Consider the following 12,229-nt stretch of genomic DNA (forward strand, 5'->3'; position numbering starts at 1 on the left):
ACAAAATGCAGCCTACAATTGGATGGCTACAGCGTCAGTGCTGTAGGATAGGTGTCACTGATGTCTGGCAGGTGTTGATTTTTAAAACACCCATGAGTCCACTTCAGGGGAAAGTGGAAGATAGAGAAGATTTGGTGGAGAGAAGATGGAAAAACAAAACATACCTAGCTAAGAAGGGAGATTGGATTGATGAGCTTCACAATCTCTAAGATCCTATTATTTTCTGAGTTGATGTTATAGAAGGAGGAACAGGGAACAAGAGAGTGTGAACCACCAATTAGAGGTTGGACTTCTTGAAGAAGTTAGTAAAAGTTCCTACTAAGGAATTTGAACTTTATGCAGAGAGAGCAGAAGCCAGAGCAGTTCCTAAGTAATAGGAGGATGGAACCAAAACCTTCATTTAGGAAAACCAATTTTTCTATTTTGTGCAGGATAATTGTATGGTTGGTGCCATTTCCAGTCTCAGTTAGACTCTAATACTACTTCTCAGTCTTTTTATATTGCTGCTCCTGATCACTTTTATCCTAGAGACTCTTCCAGACTTTTACCCTTCTGCAGGCAGGCTCTTGACTCTATTCCTGCTCCATTAATCTAAGCAGGTGACCTAACCACCAACTAGTGCCATTTTTGTTGACTGTGTCAGGAAGTCTTTTCTTGCCCTCAGTCTGTGTCAGGAAGTCTTTTCTTGCCCTCAGTCTTCATCTTCCCTTGTGTTCACTTCTAAACTTACCCAGTGAGCTTTTACCCAAATAACCTCTGCCTAAGTTCCAGATCCCAACCTCTACCACCTCTCCTAAATTGTATTTTATTAAGGATCCCCTTGGTGTCTCCTTGGCCTCATTGAACCTTGCTGTCCACCTACCAACATGCTCAGTTCTCTCTCACCTTCAAAACCACCAACTTTTCCTGTGTCCTATCTCCCTCTCAGCCTTATGCAATCTCCATCTCTTCACCACCATACATGAGCAAAGCCCTTGAAAGAATACATGCCACCGCCTCTGCTCCCTCATCTCCCATTCATCAGTAACCACCTGAATGCCATATTTTGAGGCCTCTTTCCAGTCTTCCTCCTGGGCCATGGAACCGTTCAACACTACTGACTCCTTCCTTATTGAACCACGCTCCCTTTGATTCTCTGCCATTCTGTGCCGTTATTCTCTTCCAATCTCTTAGTTTCTCTCTACACCTTAAGCAATTGGTTCACATTTTAATTTGCATAAGCATTACCTGGGGAGTCCTGGATTCATCTCTAGAAACTGTGATTCAGGTCAGAAATGGGGCTTAGGATTCTGGTTTGGTTTGATTTGGGTTTTTTTGCAATTTTTATTGTGGAAAAATATATGTAACAGAATGTACAGTTTTAACTGTTTTTAAGTGTATATTCTGTGGCATTAAATACATTCACAATGAGGAATCTTTTTAACAGGCATGCCATATGATTATGATGCAAGTCGAAACAGACCACAGTTTGATACTTAGGGTTTCTTAGGGTCCATCCAGTCCTCTTCTACATTTTTTTCCTGGGGTAAGTTCCTCCACTCCCATACCTTTAACAACTACCTATATGCTAATAACCCCCAATAGTTATAAGCCCCACCTTCACAATTCCAGATTAATATTTTTCCTGTTTTGTAGTCATACTCCCCTAGATAGTTCTTTGGCACCTCAAATTCAGCATATCCCCAAAGCAAACTCATTACCCTCATTCCAAACCTAATCCTATCTCAATTGTTGGCATCCACCCATTGCTCAAGCTTCAAACTTCAGTTAATTCTCCTCATTTATACTTCCCACATTGAAATAGTCACAAAGTCCAGTGAATTCTACCAATAACATGTAAGTTCCACTTATTTCATCCATGTGGCTGATGCCTACCAAAGGTTTCTATGTTAAGTCCTCTACCCTCCAATCCATTCTGTCTTGCTGCTAGTGTTCCCTTTCTCAAATATCTAGCTATGCTAGTATTATGCTTAAAAACCTTCAGTGGTTTCCTAGTGCCTAGAGTCCTGTCCTTTATCCAGTGCCTAAACCAATATTGTTCAATAAGGTAGCCGCTTGCTATTTAAATTTAAATTAAGGAAAATGAAATAAAATTTAAAATTCAGCTCCTCCGTCCTACTAGCCACATTTCAGGTGTTCAGTAGCACTATGTGACTAGTGACTACCTTATTGGACAGCACAGATATAGAAAATTTCCATTGTTGCAGCAAGTTGTATAGGACAGTGCTAGTCTTCATGCCTTTCCTCTACACATCAGCCACACTGAACTTCTTAGCACAAACTCCTGCTTCCCTTCTCTCTCCCCCAACTCTCCCACTTTGCAATGTGGTTCAACTGTTTGTCCTAAAAATGGCTCAGATGTTACATTTTCTCAAAAATCTTCCCCAACTCCTATAGCAGTTTGCATTTGTTACTGTATTCTAGTGAGGACTTTGCATAGCGGCCTCTATCACAGTGTTTACCTCATCATATTATAATTGTTTCTGTGCCTCTTCCCCACTACCAGGAGACTGAGCTCCTCAAGCCCAACTTATTTTTGTATACCTAAGCCTAGCTCAATGTCTTGACACATGGCAGGCAGCTGAGAATTACTTGTTGAATGAATATATGAGTGAACAAAAAAGAAATGCACCCGAATTCAAGTACTGAGAAGAAAAGGGAGATCTATGATTGGGCAAAAGACTGCCCAGGGTACTGTAAAAATGGGGAGAAATTAGAAAGTCGAGAGGAGGATAAGGTTAGCCTTTGGCATGGATTTTTGAGTTATGTTTCCCAAACATCTTTGAGATAAGACGTCCATTTCAAGGCCTTTATTATTGATAGTTTGGGAGAGGACAGTGGATAAAGACTAGATATAAAAATTTGGAAGTCATTCACATAGAATGATTGAGGTTTAATGAGTAGTAAATTCAAAAAATAAGTGGATATAATAGAAGGGGACAAGATCCTAGGTTTGGGGGCTGCTAATACTTCTTGAGTGAGGAAGAAAGGAAGAACCAAAAGAGGTCTGGTTAGGGCTTCCCTGGTGGCACAGTGGTTAGGAATCTGCCTGCCAATGCAGGGGACACGGGTTCGAGCCCTGGGCTGGGAAGATCCCACATGCCGCGGAGCAGCTAAGCCTGTGTGCCACAACTACTGAGCCTGCGCTCTAGAGCCCGCGAGCCACAACTACTGAGCCCCCGTGCCACAACTACTGAAGCCCATGTGCCTAGAGCCCGTGCTCCACAAGAGAAGCCACTGCATTGAGAAGCCCACGCACCGCAACAAAGAGTAGCCCCCGCTCGCCACAACTAGAGAAAGCCCGTGCGCAACAACAAAGACCCAATGCAGCCAAAAATAAATAAATAAATTTGTTAAAAAGAAAAAAAAAGAGGTCTGGTTAGAAACAGGAAAAAAAAAAAACAGAAAAAGATAATAATATAGCACCGTGTGCCAGACAACATAACTTTTAAAATCCTTAACCCTATGGGGTAGATACTATTACCAGTCATCCTCATTTTGCAGATGTTGGAACTGAAGCACACACAGGTTAAGTGACTCTCCCAAGGTCACATAGCTTGTAAGTGGCAGAGCTGGGCTTACCTAGGCAGTGTGGCTGCAGAGACTGGGCCTTGGCTACTATGCCTTGAAATGTCATAGAAATCAAGACTGAGAAGAGACTCCAGAGAGCCAGTGTAAAAGAGCATGGACCTTGGAGTTACTGTGCTTCCTCAAATTATGTGTTCAGACCTGGGAATAAGAGACCCAGCCAGGCCACTCTTAGCTATCCCTGATGTTCTTAGAATTCCCCTCGCAGAAATCAGGCCTAATTCTAGGTTGAGTACCTAGTAGCACCCCTGCTGCTGCCTACCAGTTAAATAGGCACATATAGCAAACATAGACACTCTTACGTCTTCGTAAGTTCTAACTACCCTCTTACTGTACCCTTGACTTGCCAGCAACCCTGACCTTCCCCTGAATTCCCAATCTGCCCCTAGCTTTGACTTCTGGGTAGGACCTCAAAAAAGTAGGTTTCATGCTCAGGAGGTAGGGATTCCAAGGCCAACTCTAGGATGTATTAAGATCCCAAGATCAGTTAGATCCTCCTCAGCCTTCTGGGATTGAGTTTGGCCTGGGAACAGAGCAGTGGAAAGAACATCAGGTTTGGAATCAGGATCTGCCAGTAACTTATTGTATGACCACCCTATTCAATTCATTTAACCTTTCTGAGCCTCAGTTTACTCATCTGTACAACTGAAATAACAAGACCTTCCTTTTCCTATGCCCAAATGTGCTAAAGGATATGAAGGTAATTTGCAGAATATGGATTGTTAAACAAAGTGCTGTTACATTCTAAGCATGCTACAGACCACAACCATGCCTGTTAGATCAAAGACTTACGAGAAAAACATCTCATCTCTGTAGAAAACATGCATCTTACTATTTCAAATAATTTGTTTTTTAAGATGAGGGAGTAATAAGTAGTTCAACTTCAGCCTACAGAGCATTTTAAAGGAAGCAGCGCTGGGAGGGAGAGAGTGATCGTTGCTAATGGAAATGAGGTTTATGATGGTTGCAGAGTGATAACAGTGATTATAGACGTGAATTTACCTACTTATCTGTAGATCTTAATTTAAGAACACTTTGACACCTTGTGAACCTGCTGGTGCTCTCTCCCTTCACCAAGGCAGTGCAAAGAAATATATATGTTGCTGTGGCAGGCTGAATACTGGTCCTCCAAAATGTCCACATCCTAATCCCTGGAACCTATGAACGCTACCTTAGATAGCAAAACGGACTTTGTAGATGTGTACAGTTGTGTAGGTTACGGATCTTGATTAAGGATTAAGGATTTTGAGATCAAGAGATTAATCTGGATTATCAGGGTTGGCCCTAAATGTAATCACAAGTGTCCTTATAAGAGGAAGGCAAAGGGAGATTTGACCACAGTAGATGTCATGACAGAAACAAGAGGTTGGAGTAATGTAAGCAAGGGCTGCAAGCCAAGAAATGTAGTTAGAAAAGGCCAGGAAATGGATTCTCTCCAGAAGCCTCCAGAAGGAATGCAGCCCTGCCAATACCTTGATTTTAGACTTCTGATCTGTAAGAGAATAAATTTGTGTTGTTTTAAACCACTAAGTTTGTGATGATTTGTTACAGCAGGAACAGGAAACCAACACAGGTACTCTGACTACAATGAGACTAGGCTACACGCCAAGCAGCACCAGTCTCAGGTAACTCCTGATGGCAGGAAACAGCCACAGCGACCAAAGGAACAGGCTGGGGCTCCACCTACACGGGTAACTGAGGAATCTTCGATCAGTAAAAGCTTTGGGAGATCCTTCAGCATCTGAACCCGACCTCTTCCCTCCAACATTTCTATTGGCTGAGCAGTTACCTGACGTGTTGGGAGGAACTGTTGTATTTGAAGTCTGTAGCTGTTAGTTTCAAAAAAGATGTGTAAATAGTGCTTATAACGATGAGGTCTCGGTACCAAGAAGGTGTAATGCTTGTGTAATGGCCTAGGAGAGCCGTTGGAGATGGTAAGAATATCTTTGGCTTCAAGAAAAGATCATCTTTATCCTCAAAACAGCCTAATTTAGGAACCAACACCAAACATGACAAGAGACTTACTGAGGGACAAGAATGAAGAATGGTCCTGGATATACTTTAAATATATAGATATGTAATCCAGTATATTAAAAAATTAGCATTTCAACATGCAGTCAATATAAAAATTATTAATGAGATGTTATATTATTTTTTTAATACCATCTTCAAAATCTAGTGTGTATTTTATACTTACAGCTCATCTCAATCTGGACTAGCCACATTTCAGATGCTTATTAGCCACATGTGGCTAATGCTACACATTTATGGCAAATCAAAAAGTAATTTATCAAGTTTCTGCCATATACCCAGCATGCTTTTAGCTGCTGTGGAGGGTAAAGAAAAATCAGTTAGACAAACCAGGACTTCTAAAGGTTAGATTTGATTCTTTTAGCAACTATGTTAAAGTTGAGGAGAAAAGGAGAGGCTCATACATGGTAGCATGTGATCATGTGAGCTTCAGAAAAGGAAAAATCTTTGTGGACTACAATGGGCATGGAAGAATTTATGGAGCGTATGGGATTTGAGCTGTCCCTGAAAGTCATATCTGCAGGTTCTGCATCCACAGATTTAACCAACCATGGATCAAAAATATTTGGGGAAAAAAATTCCAGAAAGTTCCAAAAAGCAAAGCTTGAATTTGCTGTGCACCTCTGGCATAGCATTTACATTGTACTTACAACTATTTATGTAGCATTTACATTATATTAGTTATTATATGTAATCTAGAGATGATTTAAAGAATAAGGGAAGATGTGCATAGGTTATATGCAAATAGTACATTTTATATGAGGGACTTGAGCATCCATGGATTTTGGTATCAATTGGGGTCTTGGAACTAATTGCCTATGGCTACCAAGGGACAGCTGTATAGCTTTTGCAATGATAACAAGAGGGACAGGAGCATGCCCTATGAGCCATGTAGAAAGGAACCTCTCTGCAAAGGTACACAGGAATGTGTGTTTTGTACATTGAAAACAGAAAGGACTGGCTGGTCTAGAATGGAGATGTCATTCTGAGCAGCAGTGAGAAATAACAGTGGTCTTTGCCATTTAAATAGATTCTGGATGGAATATTTATTTATTATTTTAAAATATTTTAAAATTAATTTTTATTAGAGTATAGTTGCTTTACAGTGTTGTGTTAGTTTCTGCTATACAGCAAAGTGAGTCAGCTATACATATACATATATCCCCTCTTTTTTGGATTTCCTTCCCATTTAGGTCACCACAGAGCATTGAGTAGAGTTCCCTGTGCTATACAGTTAGGTTCTCATTTATTATCTATTTTATTTATTTATTTATTTTTTAAAGAGAAACCCTTCCAGTTAAGGCATTTGTGCTTTTTTTTTTTAATATTTATTTATTTAGGCTGCGCCAGGTCTTAGTTGTGGCATGCAGGATCTAGCTCCCCGACCAGGGATTGAACCCCAGGACCCCTGCATTGGGAACACTGAGTCTTACTCACTGGACCACCAGGGAAGTCCAGTTATCTATTTTATATATAGTAGTGTATATATGTCAATCCCAATTTCCCAATTCATCCCACCCCCTTCCCCCCACCGGTAAGCCATATGTCCATTCTCTACATCTGTGTCTTGATTTCTGCTTTGCAAATAAGTTCATCTGTATCATTTTTCTAGATTCCACATATAAGTGATATTATACGGTATTTGTTTTTCTCTTTCTGACTTACTTCACTCTGTATGACAGTCTCTAGGTTCATCCATGTCTCTGCTGGATGGAATATTTAAAGTAAAAAGAAAACCGTAAGCATACTAGAGAAAAAAGGTAATTTAAAAAATTGGAGTACATCCTAAACACAAAAAAAACAAAAGCCATAAAGAAAAAGATCAATAAATTTGACTACCTAAGGCAAAGGAAAAAAAAATTCCAATAAACTCACATGATAAACTCCCAACTAGAAACACTATTGGCAATACATGTGACAAAGGGCAAATTTCATTATAATACAACCAACTCTTATATATCTATTAGAAAAAGACATTCACAGAAAATGATAATGGCAGATAAACACCTGAAAATTTGTTTAATCTCTCTCTTTGTTTTTTTTTTTTTTGGCTGCATTGGGTCTTCCTTGTGGTGCACGGGCTTCTCATTGCCATGGCTTCTCTTGTTGCAGAGCACGGACTCTAGGCGCACAGGTTTCAGTAATTGTGGCTCTCAGGCTCAGTAGTTTTGGCTCGTGGGCTCTAGAGCTCAGGCTCAGTAGTTGTGGCACACGGGCTTAGTTGCTTCACAGCACGTGGGATCTTCCCAGACGAGGGCTCGAACCCGTGTCCCCTGCACTGGCAGGCGGATTCATAACCACTGTGCCAACAGGGAAGTCCCATACTCCCTGGCTTTAGTTACCACCTATGATCTGATGTTCTGATGACTCACAAATGTCTTAGTCCAGATATCTCTAGTCCAGATATCTCTTCTGAGCTTCAGAATTATTTATCCAACATCATCGTATATTAGTACTTCCCAACATTTCCCACATCATGGCACGCATAGAAAATGATGGTGTTTTCGTGGCAGTCCACCTTACTGAGACTGCTGTTTGTTGGAGGGAGCTTGTGCTGCTCTGAGTGTTGAGAAGAACAACATGCAGCACATCTGTAACCTCTTCCTGAGGCACAACAGTTGGGAAGCTCTGACCTCTTGGATAGACATTTCCACTTGGACGTCTCCCAGGCATTTCATTGTCAACATGTTTGGAAGAGAGTATATCATCTCCCAAACCTGCTCTTCTTCAGGTGTTTGATATTTCAGTGATTGGCCCAAAGGTCTTGGCTTAGCACTCTGCTTCCCTCTACTTCCAATCCCAAGACCTCCTGACTTTAATACTATTTATTTCTTGAAGTCATCTCCTCTCCATCATCACTATCATTTTTCTAGTCCAGAGCACATCGTTTCTCATTTTTCCCAATTACTACAAAAACTTTCTGTCTGGTCTCCCTGACTTCAATCTTGCTCTCTCTTATCTGTTCTCCACACTGCAACCACAGCGATCTTTTTAAAATGCAGTTCTAATCATGACACCCCCTTGCTTAATACCATTCAAAGGCTCTGCATTGCTTTTAGGATAAAGTATGATCATCCCCCTACTTATCTTTTCAATCTTATTGCTTATCATACCCGACATGAATTCTTTATTAGGTAGCTAATACTGTATGCATAGTGCCTGGGATACAGTAAAGACTCAATAAGAATTTTCGAATAATGAAAATGAGGAGAAAGGGGTTCAAGGACCTAAGCAGATCCATCATATCTGTACCAGGTATGAGGTTTCAAAGCACATACTGGCAATGCTGTCAGAACCCAAGGAACATGTTGTCGTATGTAGAAGTAAGCAGCACTAGCAAAGATCTATTCCTATTCAGCAAATGGACCAAATAATAGCCTCTTCCCAGCTCCTTTCTTCCTCTTAGTGAGCAGGAAAGACATCAAGAATGCACTCAGAGGACTTCCCTGGTGGTTCAGTGGTTAAGACTCCCTAGTTGGGGAACTCAGATCCCACATGCTGCGTGGTGCGGCCAAAAAAAAAGAGAATGCCCTCAGAGTCAATCCAACCTGGAGAATAGTCAGATTATTAAAATCTTTTGAGAGGTCAGTTACCAACCTGACCATCTCCTGATGTCAGGAATTCTAAACTGGGGTCAGTTCATCAACCAATGTAACACGGTAGCCAAATGGCTACAATGCCAAACTGAGGAATGAAGATGCTCCAACACTGAATGAAGGAACACATAGTATTGAAGCAGAGGACCCCATTCAAAGTACTGATGTGAGCAGTGAGGGCATGGCTCTCTGAGATGCCATTGACCAGTCATTCATCAGCACTATCTGTACCGTTAGACCATGCCACCAAACTGGTTTGTTACCAACAGCTTGCAGCAACCAGAGACCTAAAAGGCCTAGCTTGTTTTGTAACATAGATAACTCAAGTAAAGAACAATTTATGATTAGTGGTATATAACAAGGTGGAAAACCAACATTGGAACTCCAGTGTAATTTTTAATAAGTGAATAATACAACTAAGTGTGGTAATTAAAGTGTGTTGGGCCTCATCAAAGACAGAAAGCATGGAGCAATGGTAGCTATACTTCTTTCACCTCCTGTCAGTGAAGATAAAGGTCCGTGAAGCATAGAGAATCTGCCCAAATCTGAATGTCTAAACTTTCAAGAGTGCAAGAGCCTTTAAGTTAAGGAGAATAGGTACTTGTTCTGACAAGTGCAGATGTTCCAGCTGTGTTTATTAAACAGGGGCGAACATCTGAATGTAAAGTAAAAAATCATCTACATGGTTTGTTTGCTTCCCAAAATTTAGTTATTTGGAAACATCCAAAAATAGTTAGAAATGCCTGGCAGACTCTTAAGGTTTTTCTACTCCATGGCTTTGGAATGCAACAGATGAGTGGACTTTTACTGGACTTTTAAGCCCTTGGAGGAAACGATCATGTGTAATTTTTGTTGTAAACCCAGGACTGGGACACGGATTCCTATTCAATAAATGTTAGATGATTGAATGAATAGAATTAATCAGTGCTGCAGGATTCCAAATATGCCACTAGCTATAATCAAGAAATAAGGTGAGCTTTCTCAAAATGAAAACACGTTCACAAAAAGATTTGCACAAGAATATTTAGAGCAGCCTTATTCATGATAGCCCCAAACTGGAAACACCCAAATATCCATCAATTGGAGAATGGATAAACAAATTACAATATATTCATACAATGGACTGTTACTCAGCAATATAAAAGAATAGACTACACATGGCTGAATCTCAAAAACGTTACTAAGCTAAAGAATATAGACACAAAAGAGTACATACTGTATGATTCCACTTATGTGAAATTCAAGAACAGACAAAACCATGGTGATAAAATTCAGGAAGTTGCAGGGGGTGGGTGTGGTAGGTGCAGGGTAACTGACTATACAGGGGAATGAAGGAATTCTTTGGGGTGATGGTTTGGTATCTTGTTTGGGGGGGGTTACATAAGTGTATATATTATTGTTGAAATTCACCAAACAAAACACCCAAGATCTGCATTTTCTTGTATGTTAAGGATAAATCAATTTTAAAAATTGTTTTAAAGCAAAGGTGAGGGAGCTGGTGGGAGTAACCTCCACGACATCTTCTAGGCTCCAATAATCACTATCCTCAAGCATTCTTTTCATCAAGCTACCTCTATACTCAAGAATCCAAAATGACTTATTTATTTATTTACGGCTGTGTTGGGTCTTTGTTTTTGTGCGAGGGCTTTCTCTAGTTGCGGCAAGTGGGGGCCCCTCTTAATCGCGGTGCGCGGGCCTCTCACTATCGCGGCCTCTCTTGTTGCGGAGCACAGGCTCCAGACGCTTAGGCTCAGTAATTGTGGCTCACGCGCCTAGTTGCTCCGCGGCATGTGGGATCTTCCCAGACCAGGGCTCGAACCCGTGTCCCCTGCATTGGCAGGCAGAGTCTCAACCACTGCGCCACGAGGGAAGCCCCCAAAATGACTTTTTAAAATCACCTGTACTGTCAAATCCATATCCTTATTCTGATCTCCTCCATACAAAACTTCCTCCATTAATTTCTCCCACTTCCCACCCTACCAACGTTCTCTGCTCACTGTCCCATGCAGATAATTTGCTCTTTCCTACCTTGTGTCCTTACTTCACCTGGATCCTATTCAAGTTCTCTCTGCCCTTCAAATCCCATTTTAAATTAAGGAGCCTCCTTCAGAGAGGCACTCTTGGTCAATTCTAGCCAATTTGAGCACTCTATGTTCCCTGAGCTTTTATGTTCATTTATTGGATAATATGGTGCTTTAATACATCCTGTGTATACCCGCAATAGAAGCAATTTTAATAAAATGAGCAGAGCCTGTGGCTAGGGATCCCTTTGTATTTCTCTGCAGAACCCCCTTCAGAACCTGCACTAAGGGGCCAGACTGTGAAGATTATATGGTATCCAGACAAGGGCAAATAATTGTTTAACCAAGGACCAATGAGAATGATATCGAAGGGAGCTCTGAGGCCCTGCAGGGACCTAGGTGGGCTGTTTGCTTTTCCTCCTTCAAGCACGCAGTTAGTTCAGCAGGGAAGGAACTCGCCCCCACTGAGACAGCAAGTGGCTGAGAGCAAAATTGTATCCTTTTTCTGGTCAGCCTTCCCTCCTCCTTAACCAGTGAGGAAAAGGCCAGCACTGCTCTGAGAGGCGCAGAGCCTGTTCCCAGCGCCCAGGTTTCCATATTGCTGGAAGGACCCGATCTGGGAGGAAGAAAAGGGAGATGGGAGCATTTAAGGCCAAGCAGTCACTCAAGCCTCTTCCCTTAGATTTACACCCAACACGTATGCAGGAAGGCAAATTACAAACACCGACGCTCACAATCACATATACACGTGCACGCCCAGCCCTACAGAAGCAGACACGCATGCCCACGGGTCCGCGTGCACCTACTTAGTTTTCTCTGCTATAGATGCCCCCCATTCCACCCCCGCTCGGCCCAGCCCGGCTTCTCCTACCCCGGCACTGGGGAGGTTTACCGGGCCCGACCCGGCCAGGTCTGGGAAGTCTGTTTCGCTATAGGGGGGAGGGGAGGTCCTTTCCTCCAGGGCGGAAGCGGCGCGCTCGGGCCGGGCGGACC

This window comes from Balaenoptera acutorostrata, chromosome 11 (assembly GCF_949987535.1).
Source record: "Balaenoptera acutorostrata chromosome 11, mBalAcu1.1, whole genome shotgun sequence".
Lineage (NCBI taxonomy): Eukaryota > Metazoa > Chordata > Mammalia > Artiodactyla > Balaenopteridae > Balaenoptera > Balaenoptera acutorostrata.